We start from the raw sequence: 12,011 nt of genomic DNA on the forward strand, positions 1-12,011 counted from the left end.
GCAGGGGAAGATAACTCTAGTCATCGGCTGGGCTGGTGTTGGGTTCAGTAAGCAGAGATGCCCCAAGCACCAAACCCTGGTAACTGCAGGCCCTAGAGGGGTCGTGGGCAGGACACCCCAGTGTCCAGTTTCAGGGCTGTGGGATGGTGCAGGGAACCAGTCTGTGGGAGAGACGCTGCTACGAACCTAGCGTCATTTCAGGGTCTATTCAGGAGCCTGGAGTAACAGTAAGTGTGGTATTTGTTAAGTGTTTACTATATGTCAAGCACTGTTCTAAGCTCCAGGGTAGATACAAGATAATCAGGCCAGACACAGCCCCTGTCCCACAAGGGGGTCACAATCTAAATAAGCGGGGAGGACAGGTATTCAATCTCCATTTTACAAATGAGGGAACTGAGGCCAAGAGAATAATAATAAAAATAATGTTGGTATTTGTTAAGCGCTTACTATGTGCAGAGCACTGTTCTAAGCGCTGGGTAGATACAGCGTAATCAGGTTGACCCACGTGAGGCTCACAGTTAATCCCCATTTTACAGATGAGGTAACTGAGGCACAGAGAAGTTAAGTGACTTGCCCACAGTCCCACAGCTGACAAGTGACAGAGCTGGGATTTGAACCCATGACCTCTGACTCCCAAGCCCAGGCTCTTTTCCACTGAGCCACGCTGCTTCTCTAAAGTACAGTGACTTGCCTAAAGTCACACAGCAGGCACTTGGCAGAGCCAGAATTAGAATCCAGTTCCTCTGACCCCTGGCCCTATTCATTCATTCAGTCGCATTTATTGAGCGCTTACTATGTGCAGAGCACTGTACTAAGCGCTTGGAATGGACAATTCTTTCCACTAGGTTACACTGCTATTCCTAGGGTGGGAGGCCTCAGGATGAGCCAGGCCATAGGACAGCCAGTCAGTCAATTGTACTTATTGAGTGCTAACTGTGTCCAGAGCACTGTAATAATAATAATAATGTTGGTATTTGTTAAGTGCTTACTATGTGCCGAGCACTGTTCTAAGCCCTGGGGTAGATACACAGGGTCATCAGGTTGTCCCATGTGGGGCTCACGATCTTCATCCCCATTTTACAAATGAGGGAACTGAGGCCCAGAGAAGTGAAGTGACTTGCCCACAGTCACACAGCTGCCAAGTGGAAGAGCCAGGATTCGAACCCATGACCTCTGACTCCCAAGCCCAGGCTCTTTTCCATTGAGCCATGCCGCTTCCCTGTACTGTACTGATCTCTTGGGAGAGTACAACATAAGGATACCTTTCTTGCCCACAGCAAGCTTCGAGTCTAAAAGGGGAGACGGAGGCCCTGAACTAACATTACGTAAGAGGAAGCATTAAGGAGCTGCTGCCCCTCCGTGTTCCCCAGGGATAATGGCCAAGGTGCCAAGCTTCTGGGAGATTAAGGCCAGGAGATCCAGCTGACCTCTCTCACATCTCTCTCTCTCCAAAAGGGGAGGCCTCTCTTCCTTCTTGCTCTTCCCTGACGCTGGCTTCCCGCCCCTTCCGCTCCCTTTCCTTGCTGAGTCTCCCACAGCCTCCTTTCCCCAAGTCTCTAATGACTATTTAAGGCAAGTCTCCTCCAACTTTAAACAACTCACTGCCCTCAGCCGAGGCAGGCAGGAGAGGTAAACACAGGCCCAGTGAGACTCATAAATCAGGTGTCTGACCCCCCGAGCGCGTTGGGGTGGGCCCCCACATCCTTGGGAGAGTCTCTGCCTTCCCCTACTTCATTCTTCCCTCTGCCCTCCCACCCCCCAGGCGCTTTCCCATATGTCTGTTCTGTCTCCCCTTTAATGGACTCAGCGCTATCAGCCGCCCTGACCGGGCCGGAGCAGATGCCTTCTAGATGGTGTGTGGAGTGCTGAAAAAAACCCTGCCGATGGAGAGAGAGTTTTGGGCAAAGAGAGTGTTTGTGATGGTGCAAGAGTGTGTGTGTATGTGTAGCTGCAGGTGTGAGTCAACTTGTACGCGTAAACGGGAGCGGGTGGGAGAGGGATTGTGTGTCACCGGGAGCGAGGGTCTGTGTGGCCGAGCGCAGACCTCACATACGCTGGCCCTGGGATGCCCACTTTTCTCCTGCTAACCCTGCTCCCTGAGCCCCTCTGTCCCTCCTTCCTACCTGGCCAAGCACTTTTCTACTTTCTACTTTTCTCTTCCCCTCATCTGAGGGGCCCCGAGACCCTTCCCTGGGTCGCTGTCTACCCCAAGGATGGTCAAGCAGCAGCTCTTCTTCACTTGATGAGCGACTCGTAACGAAAAGTGCGCGGTACAGTGCTCCGCACACAGTCCGTGTTCAAATGTCATTAATTGATTGATTAAGGCTTGTTGATCTGAGGCGTGTTTGGGAGTGGAAGTAAACCAGAACTGGCTGGAACAAAAATCACCAAAATGGACATTCTGTCTGAAATGTATTTCCCTGCAGCAATGGCAGTGAGGGGCCAATTTGCACTGCTGTTCCAGTCCTTTTGGGGGTGACGGCCCCCTTTTCCCTCCCCGGCCCTTACCCATGATCCAACCCCTGCCCTGCCACACTTATGTGTATATCTGAAATTTATTTAAATTAATGTCTGTCTCCTCCTAGACCGTTAGCTCCTTGTGGGCAAGGAAAGTCCCTAACAACCCTGTTGTACTGTATTCTCCCAAGCGCTTTGTAATAATAATTATGGTACTTGTTAAGTGCCAAGCACTGTTCTAGGCACTAGAATAGATACAAGTTAATCAGGTTGGACAAAGTCCCTGTCTCACAGGGGATTCTCCCATTTTAGAGATGAGGTGACTGAGGTCCAGAGAAGTTAAGTAACTTAATAATAATAATAATGTTGGCTTTTGTTAAGTGCTTACTCTGCAAAACACCGTTATAAACACTGGGAAGGATACAAGGTGGTCAGGTTGTCCCACGTGGGGCTCACAGTCTTAATCCCCATTTTACAGATGAGGTACTGAGGCCCAGAGAAATTAAGTGACTTGCCCAAAGTCACCCAGCTGACAAGTGGCGGAGCCGAGATTAGAACCCATGACCTCTGACTCCCCAGGCCGTGCTCTTTCCACTGAGCCACGCTGCTTAATACAGTGCTCTGCACACAGTAATTGCTCTATAAATAGGATTGATCAATTGATTGCCCCTAACTGCGTCTTGCTCACCATGGACCCCAGCCAGGACTGCCTACTTTCTGTGGCATGAGGTCACCCTCTACCTGATATATGGCTTGCCGACATACTGTAGCTTTTGTTTGCCGCTTTTCTCTTCAGGAGGCTTGGTCACCCCTGATCAAACCTCTCCCTCTTTCTCTCTTCCACAGAGATGGGATTTTCCTTCCGGGCCTGCCTCGCCTCCTTACCGCTTCCTTTACCTCTCTCATCTTTTCCCTCTCCCTCACATCTCCTCTATCTTCCTGCACCTGCCTCCCCTTCCACACCCTCACCGAGAGCTGCGTCCTCCTCTCCCATCCCTCCCCTGCTTCTCCCCTCCCGGCCGTCACAGATCGATAAGGTAATAAGGTAACTTCTTCCAGGCGGCTGCCTCATCTCCCTCAGATCTCCCCGTGTTCTCTTAATCTTCCTCCCGCCCCCCTTCCCCACCTCGAGCCGCCGCGTGTTATCCACATGACTGAGATGCTGTCTCTAGAGTTCAAAAGGATACTGCCCGGTGTCCGTTACAGATCAGATTGCGTCCTCAGGACCTGGGTATTAGCTCTCCAACCTCTGGCCCCCTCCCGCATGCTACCCCCCACTCTGGGGGTGGTTGGATCTGTAGGGCGGGTGGCGGGGGCGGCAAGGCTTTGGGTGAGAAGCGGCGTGGCATAGTGGATAGAGCACAGGGCTGGGAATCAGGTCATGGGCAGCGTGGCTCAGTGGAAAGAGCACGGGCTTTGGAGTCAGAGGTCATGGGTTTGAATCCCGCCTCGGCCACTTGTCAGCTGTGTGACTTTGGGCAAGTCACTTAACATCTCGGTGCCTCAGTTACCTCATCTGTAAAATGGGGATTAAGAGTCTGAGCCCCACGTGGGACAACCTGATTCCCCTGTGTCTACCCCAGTGCTTAGAACAGTGCTCGGCACATAGTAAGCGCTTAACAAATACCAACATTATTATTATTATTATTAATCCCATATCTGCTACTGGTCTGCTGTGTGACCTTGGGTAAGTCACTGCACTTCTCTGGACCTCAGTTACCTCATCTGTAAAATGGGGATTGAGGCATTGGACAGGGACTGTGTCCAACCCAATTGGCTTATGTCCATCCCAGCACTTAGTACAGTGCCTAGTGCATAGTAAGCACTTAAATACCACAGTTATTATTTCTGGAAAGGGGGAGGGAGGCGGGAAAACATAAGAGAGGTGTCCCTTCAAGTCCTTGGACATTTCTAGTTCCCTTTTTCAGTCCTCAGGCCACTACTAAGAGAACTTACTTGTTTCTGGGCATAGGGGCTTCCTAGCTTTGGGAAAACAGAGTAGGAAAGCATGACCAGCTAACTTTCATAGATCCTGAGCCAGCCGAGGACCCCAGTGGAAAGCAGAATTGGAGAGGAGAGAAATGCCGTGGGTTTGTGTGGCCAAGAGCCAGGCTTTGGATTTGCACCAAAGTTTAATGTATTTGAAGTCTTGCCATGCTCCCACAGCTAATTCAGAGAGTGGCTAAGTCTTTTTAGAGAAGCAGCATGGCTCATTGGAAAGAGTACGGGCTGAGGAGTCAGAGGTCATGGGTTCTAATTCCAGCTCTGCCACTTGTCAGCTGTGTGACTTTGGGCAAGTTACTTAACTTCTCTGTTCCTCAGTTATCTCATCTGTAAATTGGGGATTACGACTGTGAGCCTCACGTGGGACAACCTGATTACCCTGTCAGAACAGTGCTCGGCACATAGTAAGTGCTTAACAAATAACGACATTCTTCTTCTTCTTATTATTGTTATTACTGTGCTTTCTTTCTTCCCTCTGCCCTGGATCGAGGGCGGCCAGGAGGGGTTGGAGGCCTGGCTGATCTGGAAGGTGCGGGTCAGAGAGAGATGGGGAATTGTGGAGGTGCAGTTCTAGGCCCCCTCTCCGCTGGGCTGGGGTAGTTGCAGGAGGAGGCGGCTCTGTCCCAACCTTGAAGGAGGAGAACGTGTGGCTCTGGGGGTCAGGGTAGTGTCAGGGTAGGGTTCATCCCAGGCTCGAACCTCGGGGACCCCGCCCTTCCTGGCAAGCATCAGAACCACTTGGGGCCAGATCGAATGAGCCTCTAGGATGGATGATTCCCAGCAGAGAGGATTCAGGGAGGGGTTAGCTCGATGGCAAAAGTTCCACCCCTTAGGCCTACACACCCCACATCTTGGTTTGATGACCTTGCCCCTGGACACTGATCCCCCAAGACACCCATCCCTGGGGGAGCCCTCAGGATGTGCAGAAGGGAGAGTGAAGTGGGGCAGGGCCAAGGACCCCAGGTACACCACCCTACAACCAGGACCCCCATGTTATTATTATTATTTGTTAAGCGCTTACTATGTGTAGAGCACTGTTCTAAGTGCTGAGGTAGATACAGTGTAATCAGATTGTCCCACATGAGGCTCACAGTTAATCCCCATTTTACAGATGAGGGAACTGAGGCCCAGAGAAGTTAAGTGACTTGCCCACAGTCACACAGCTGACAAGTGGCAGAGCCGGGAGTCGAACCCATGACCTCTGACTCCCAAGCCTGGGCTCTTTCCACTGAGGTGATTGACTCGGGGTGTGCTATGAGAAAGGCTGCGGCGGGGCCGAAGTCAGAGGTTGGTGGTGGTGGAGGTGGCTAAAAATGTGAAACGATTCACCTGTTGGAAATAGAGCCTAGGCAGACAGGGACTGTGAGGAGAATGCAACAGCTTGGAAGCAAGAGGGATGGAGGGGGGATGGGGAGGGGGTACCCCGGAGAAACCCTCTGCTCTGGGTTCAGTAGTTCAAACAGACTTGGGTATAATAATAATTGTTATTATTATTATTATGATATTTGTTAAGTGCTTAACTATGTGCCAGGCACTGTACTAAGCGCTGGGGTGGATACAAGCAGATCGGGTTGGACACAGTCCCTGTCCCACGTGAGGCTCCCAGTCTCAATCCCCATTTTACAGATGAGGTAACTAAGGCCCAGAGAAGTTAAGTGACTGGCCCAAAGGCACACAGCTGACAAGTGGCAGAGCCGGGATTAGAACCCATGTCCTCTGAATCCCAAGCCCAGGCTCTTTCCACTGAGCCACGCTGCTTCTCAATAACATCCTTACATGACCCCCCGCAAGCTCGGAAATCATAAAGTCTTGATGGCCTGCGGAACGCTCGCTGCAAGCCCGGAGCAGCGTAACGTGACGACACTAGTTGGTCCCTCCCTGCGACCGCGTTGCTATCTGATGTGATGATGTCAGAAGGAATGTCGCCTGTCCTTGCGGCGTTACCTAATGACGTCCTCTGGAATGGGAGGTGGTTCCTGATTTTGTCCAGTCTCCCAGCAGCCAGATGTCTGAAGCTTGGGCCTACTTACTGCCTCTCAAAGCTCCGTCTACCCAGAAGTGTCTGTGGCCACGAGACCCTCGATGGGGAAGGAGGCCTGCAGTGAGAGACCTAAGACCTGGGGCAGCTCAATGAGCCGAAGACCGGGCCGGGCTGGGGGTGGCCAGAAAGCAGGATGGACGTAGCTCCTTGTGATGGGCACACGTCTCTTCGCAGCTCAGATTCAGTGCAGAACAGAGAGAGCAAGGAGAGTGTCAAGGGGGCCTGAAGCGAGACCCTCATGCCTGCCCCACAGCATTGTAAAATCCACCCTTTCATCCCCATCCAAAATGCTACCACATTAATCCAGTCACTTATCCTATCCCGCCTTGATGACTCTATCAGCCTCCTCGCTGACCTCTCTGCCTCCTGTCTCTCCCCACTCCAGTCCACACTTCACTCTGCTGCCCAGATCATTCTTCTACAGAAAAGTTCAGGCCATATTTCTCCCTCCTCAAGTAACTCCAGGGGTTGCCCATCCACCTCCACATCAAACAGAAACTCTTCACCATTCACTTTAAAGACCTCAATCGCCTTGCCCCCTCCTACCTCATCTTGATGCTCTCCTACTACATCCCAGCCTGCATACTTCGCTCCTCTAATGCCAACCTTCTCACTGGACCTTGGTTTCATCTATCTCGCTGCCAACCCCCTCGCCCACATCCTGTCTCTGGCAGTCACTTACTCTCCCCACTTTCAAAGCCTTACTGAAGGCTCATCTCCAAGAGGCCTTTCCTGACTAAACCCTCCTTTCCTCTTCTCCCACTCCCTTCTACACCATCCTGACTTGCTCCCTTTATTCACCCTCCCTCCCAGACCCACAGCACTTAGGTACATACTTATTTATTATATTTATTTAATTTAATTTATTATTTTTTTTATTTATTTAAATTAATGTATGTCTCCCCCTCTAGACTGTAAGCTCAATGTGGTCAGGAAATGTGACTGTTTATTGTTATATTGTGTTCTCCCAAGCACCTATTACAGTGCTCTGCATACAGTAAGCACTCAAAAAATATTATCTACTGACTGACTGTCCTAGGCCCACCCAATATTATGTCCTTGGGGCTAAGTGCTCTAACTTCTCTCAGCGCCCAGCTCCCCAGGCAACAAGACAGTCAGCTTCGGAAGGGAGATGTGACACCCCTGGGCCAATGTGGAAAAGGAAAATGAGCAAGACAGTGATTGGTCCAGGGCCCAGATCAGCTCTGGGTTTGAATAGCCCTGTTTCCCCAAAATGTTTTCTTTCTTTCATTCATTCATTCAATCATTTATTGAGCGTTTACTCTGTGCAGAGCATTATACTAAGCGCTTGGGAGAGTACAATGTAACAGTAAACAGACACATTCCCTGCCCGCAATGAGCTTACAGTCTAGTGGGGAGATAGACATTAGTATAAATAAGTAAATTATAGATATGTACATAAGTGCTGTGGGGCTGGGAGGGAAGATAATAATAATAATAATAATAGTAATAATAATGGTATTTGTTAAGCACTTACTTTGTGCCAGGCACTGTACTAAGTGCTGCGATGGGTAAAAACAAATAGGGTTGGACACGGCTCCTGTCCCACCTGCTCTATCCACTACACGATGCTGCTTCTCAGTGATGAATGAAGGGAGCAAGTTAGGACCTGGGAGTCAGAAGAACCTGGGTTCTAATATTGGTTCCACCATGTGTCTGCTGTGTGACCTTGGGCAAGTCACTTCACTCCTCTGGGCCTCAGTTACCTCATCTGTAAAATGGGGATGAGCGTGAGCTCCATGTGGGACAGGGACTGTGTCCAGTGTGATTAACTTGTTTCTACCCCAGTGCTTAGAACAGTGCTTAGCACATAGTAAATGCTTAACAAGTACCATAATTATTATTAATGGTGAGGAGGTGTGTGGGAGAGAAGGTAGTGAGGAGGTTGTGGCCGGATTGAGAGATTTCAGTGTTGATGAGGGTAGAGATTGTGCAGTGGCTAGAGATCATGAGATTGAGTGTGTGTCCAAGTTGTTGAGCGGGTGAGGTGGGGTGGAGCAGGAGGTCAGTGGAGTTGAGGAGTGATATAAGGTGGGCAGCAGAAGGGTCATCAGGAACATCTATGTGGATACTGAAGTCCCCAAGGATCAATGTAGGTATGGAGAAAGAGAAAAGGGATGTGAGAAAGGGATCAAAATGATTAAAGAGGTGGGACCTGGGGGTCAGTAGATGACAATTCCTAAAATCTGAAATGGATGGTAGAGATGGATGATATGAACTTCGAAGGGGAGAAAAGAAAGAGATGCCCGAGGTAGAATGGTGCAAAAGCAGCACTGGGGCGTGAGGTGGAAGCCAACACCTCTTTTCCTAGTGAGTCTCAGGGAATGGAAGAAGATGAAGCCAGAGGTAGGATATGGGCGAGAAATAGGCCGCGAGAGAGACGAGATTGAGGTACGGTGAGAAGATTAGCATTAGAGGAAGGAAGTGTGTAGATTGGGTTGGAGTTTGAGAGTAGCGAGGTGAGGTAGGAGGGGGAAAGCTGATTAAGTGCTTTTAAATCAATGGTGAGGAGTTTTTGTTTGATACAGAGCTGGATTGGCAATGGCTGGAGTTTCTTGAGGTGTGGGGAAACATGGTCTGAGCGTTTTTGAAGGAAAATGATTCAGGCAGCACAATGGAATATGGGCTAGAGTTGGGATTAGGCCAGTTATTAGGAGTAAACAGTTATTGGGAGAAAGCAGGGGCTGAATAGGTGTGACAGCAAGCAGCCTTTCTTGGAGCTGCCTTGCAGCTGGACTGGCCGGACAGGACTGGCCCCTTGAGCAGGGAGGGAGGAAGGAGAGCACAACAATCTCCTCCCATATGGCCGGCCTTTCCAAATGAGGAGGCTAGCCTGGGATGGAGAGAGGTCACAGGCTCAGTGGCTTCTAGCCCCCATTTGCCCACTGCCTCCTGATGTGCTCCTTGGCCAGTGACTCACCTGGTCTCAGTGCTGGCCTCAGTATCTCAATTTGTAAAATGGGGGTAGGGTTAGAGAGAAACCACCCTCAAGCATGGGGAAGCCATCCTGAGGCGGGGCTACATTGTCTGGGAGTCCAAAATGGGCCAAGGAAAGGGCCTGCCTCCATGGCCGCCTGAGAGCCCTTAGATGACAGACGAGAACATTTCCTCTTCCTTTCTCTCCTCTCTGCCAGGCTGGTGGTTCCCCGTCCCCTCCCCCGGCACCCGGGCCCTCCCTCCCCGATTCCCTTTGCCCCCGATGCTGATGGGGTCACTGTGTTTCTGACACTTGATTATCTTTATCTTCCAAAGAATTCCACACTTCTAACGGTTCCCGCAGACTCCTTTGGCGTCCCAGCCAAACATACCCCACGATATTAAATCCGGGACCCCGAGCATTTTCCAGACTGACAGCTAGAGTTCAACCTCAGGTGACCCACGAGTTATTGGTTTTGGTTTTTTAATGGTATTTTTTTTTAGTGCTTTCTATGTGCCAAACACTGTACTAAGTGTTGGAGTAGATACAAGGTTATCAGGTAGAACACAGTCCCTTTCCCACATGGGGCTCACAGTCTTAATCCCCATTTTACAGTTGAGGGAACTGAGAAGTTAAGTGACTTGACCAAGGTCACACAACAGACCAGTGGCAGAGCCAGAATTAGAACCCAGGTCCTTCTGACTTCCAGTACTCTATCCACTAGGCCACCCTACTTCTCACTGTTAGCCTGGCTCGGTGGAAAGAGCATGGGCTTGGGAGTCAGAAGTCGTGGGTTCGAATCCTGGCTCTGCCACTTGTCAGCTGTGTGACTATGGGCAAGTCACTTCACTTCTCTGGGCCTCAGTTCCCTCATCTGTAAAATGGGGATTAAGACCGTGAGCCTCACGTGGGACAACCTGATTACCCTGTATCTACCCCAGTGCTTAGAACAGTGCTCGGCACATAGTAAGCACTTAACAAATACCAACATGATTATTATTATTGTTCTCCCCGCCCTTGGCCCCACCCAAAAGGTTTCCTTCCTCAAGGCTCTCAGGAGAAGCAGTTTGGTGGTCCATGGGGGAGCCCTGCTTTCTGCAACTCTGGGAGAGGGTGGAGCAGGAAATGAAGGCACCTGGGACTGACTCTACCGCTCTAGGAAGCTCCTGATTGTAAACCCCTGAGTTTACTGTACTCTTCCGAGTGCTTACTACACGCTCAGCACACAGTAAGCACTTATTAAATACCACTGATTGAGTGACTGAGAACAAAGAGAAATCAATCTGAAAAATTAGAAGTGTGATGAGAATGGTACATGATGAGGTGAGTTAAGAGGATGATGCCCCAGGGGCCAGGAGTTATGGGATGGGGGGTGGAGGGCATGTAATAATAATAGCAATAATAATGATATTAATGATAAAAATAACTGTGATATTTGTTAAGCCCTTGTGTGCCAAGGACTGTACTAAGTGCTGGGGTAGATAAAAGATAATCCAGTCCCAAAGGGGGCTCAGGAGGGAAAACAAGTATCAAACCCCCATTTTGCAAATGAGAGAACTGAGGCATAGAGGAAGTGAAATGACTTGCCCAAGGTCACACAACAGGCAGGTGGCAGAGCCAGGATTAGGAATCAGAAGGACCTAGGTTCTAATCCTAGCTCTGCCACTTGTCTGCTGTGTGACCTTGGGCAAGTGACTTAACCTCTCTGTGCCTCGGTTCCCTCATCTGTAAAAATGCATAGATTTTTTTTTAATGGTATTTGTTAAGGGCTTACTATGTGCCGGGCACTGTACTGAGCAATGGAGTAGATACAAGCTAATCGGGTTGGACACAGTCCCTGTCCCACAGGGAGCTTACAGCCCAGCTCTGCCACGTGTCAGCTGTGTGACTGTGGGCAAGTCACTTCACTTCTCTGTGCCTAGGTTCCCTCATCTGTAAAATGGGGATTAACTGTGAGCCTCACGTGGGACATTCTGATTACCCTGTATCTATCCCAGCGCTTAGAACAGTGCTGTGCACCTAGTAAGTGCTTAACAAATACCAACATTATTACTAATCTCCATTTTACAGATGAGGAAACTGAGGCCCAGAGAAGTGAAGTGATTTGCCCAAACTCACACAGCAGGCAGGTGTGAATAGAACCCAGGAGATCTTCCCGACTCCCAAGCTTGTGCTCTTCTCATTCTGCTCTATTGCAGCCCCTACCACTTACATTAAGGCCAGCTGGGGGAAAAGCTTGGGTTTAATCCTTTGAGCCCCATGTGGGACACGTACTGGATCTAATTGTGTCCAGCTTGATTAGCTTCTATCTACCCCAGCATTTAGGTCAGTGCCTGGCACGTAGTAAGCTCGTTGTGAGTCTCCTCTCCCCAGTGCTCAGTCTAATAATGTTGGTATTTGTTAAGCGCTTACTATGAGCAGAGCACTGTTCTAAGCGCTGGGGTAGACACAGAGTAATCAGGTTGGGTTGTCCCACACGAGGCTCACAGTCTTCATCCCCTTTTTACAGATGAGGTAACTGAGGCACAGAGAAGTTAAGTGACGCCCACAGTCCCACAGCTGACAAGTGGC

This window comes from Ornithorhynchus anatinus, chromosome 5 (assembly GCF_004115215.2).
Source record: "Ornithorhynchus anatinus isolate Pmale09 chromosome 5, mOrnAna1.pri.v4, whole genome shotgun sequence".
NCBI lineage: Eukaryota > Metazoa > Chordata > Mammalia > Monotremata > Ornithorhynchidae > Ornithorhynchus > Ornithorhynchus anatinus.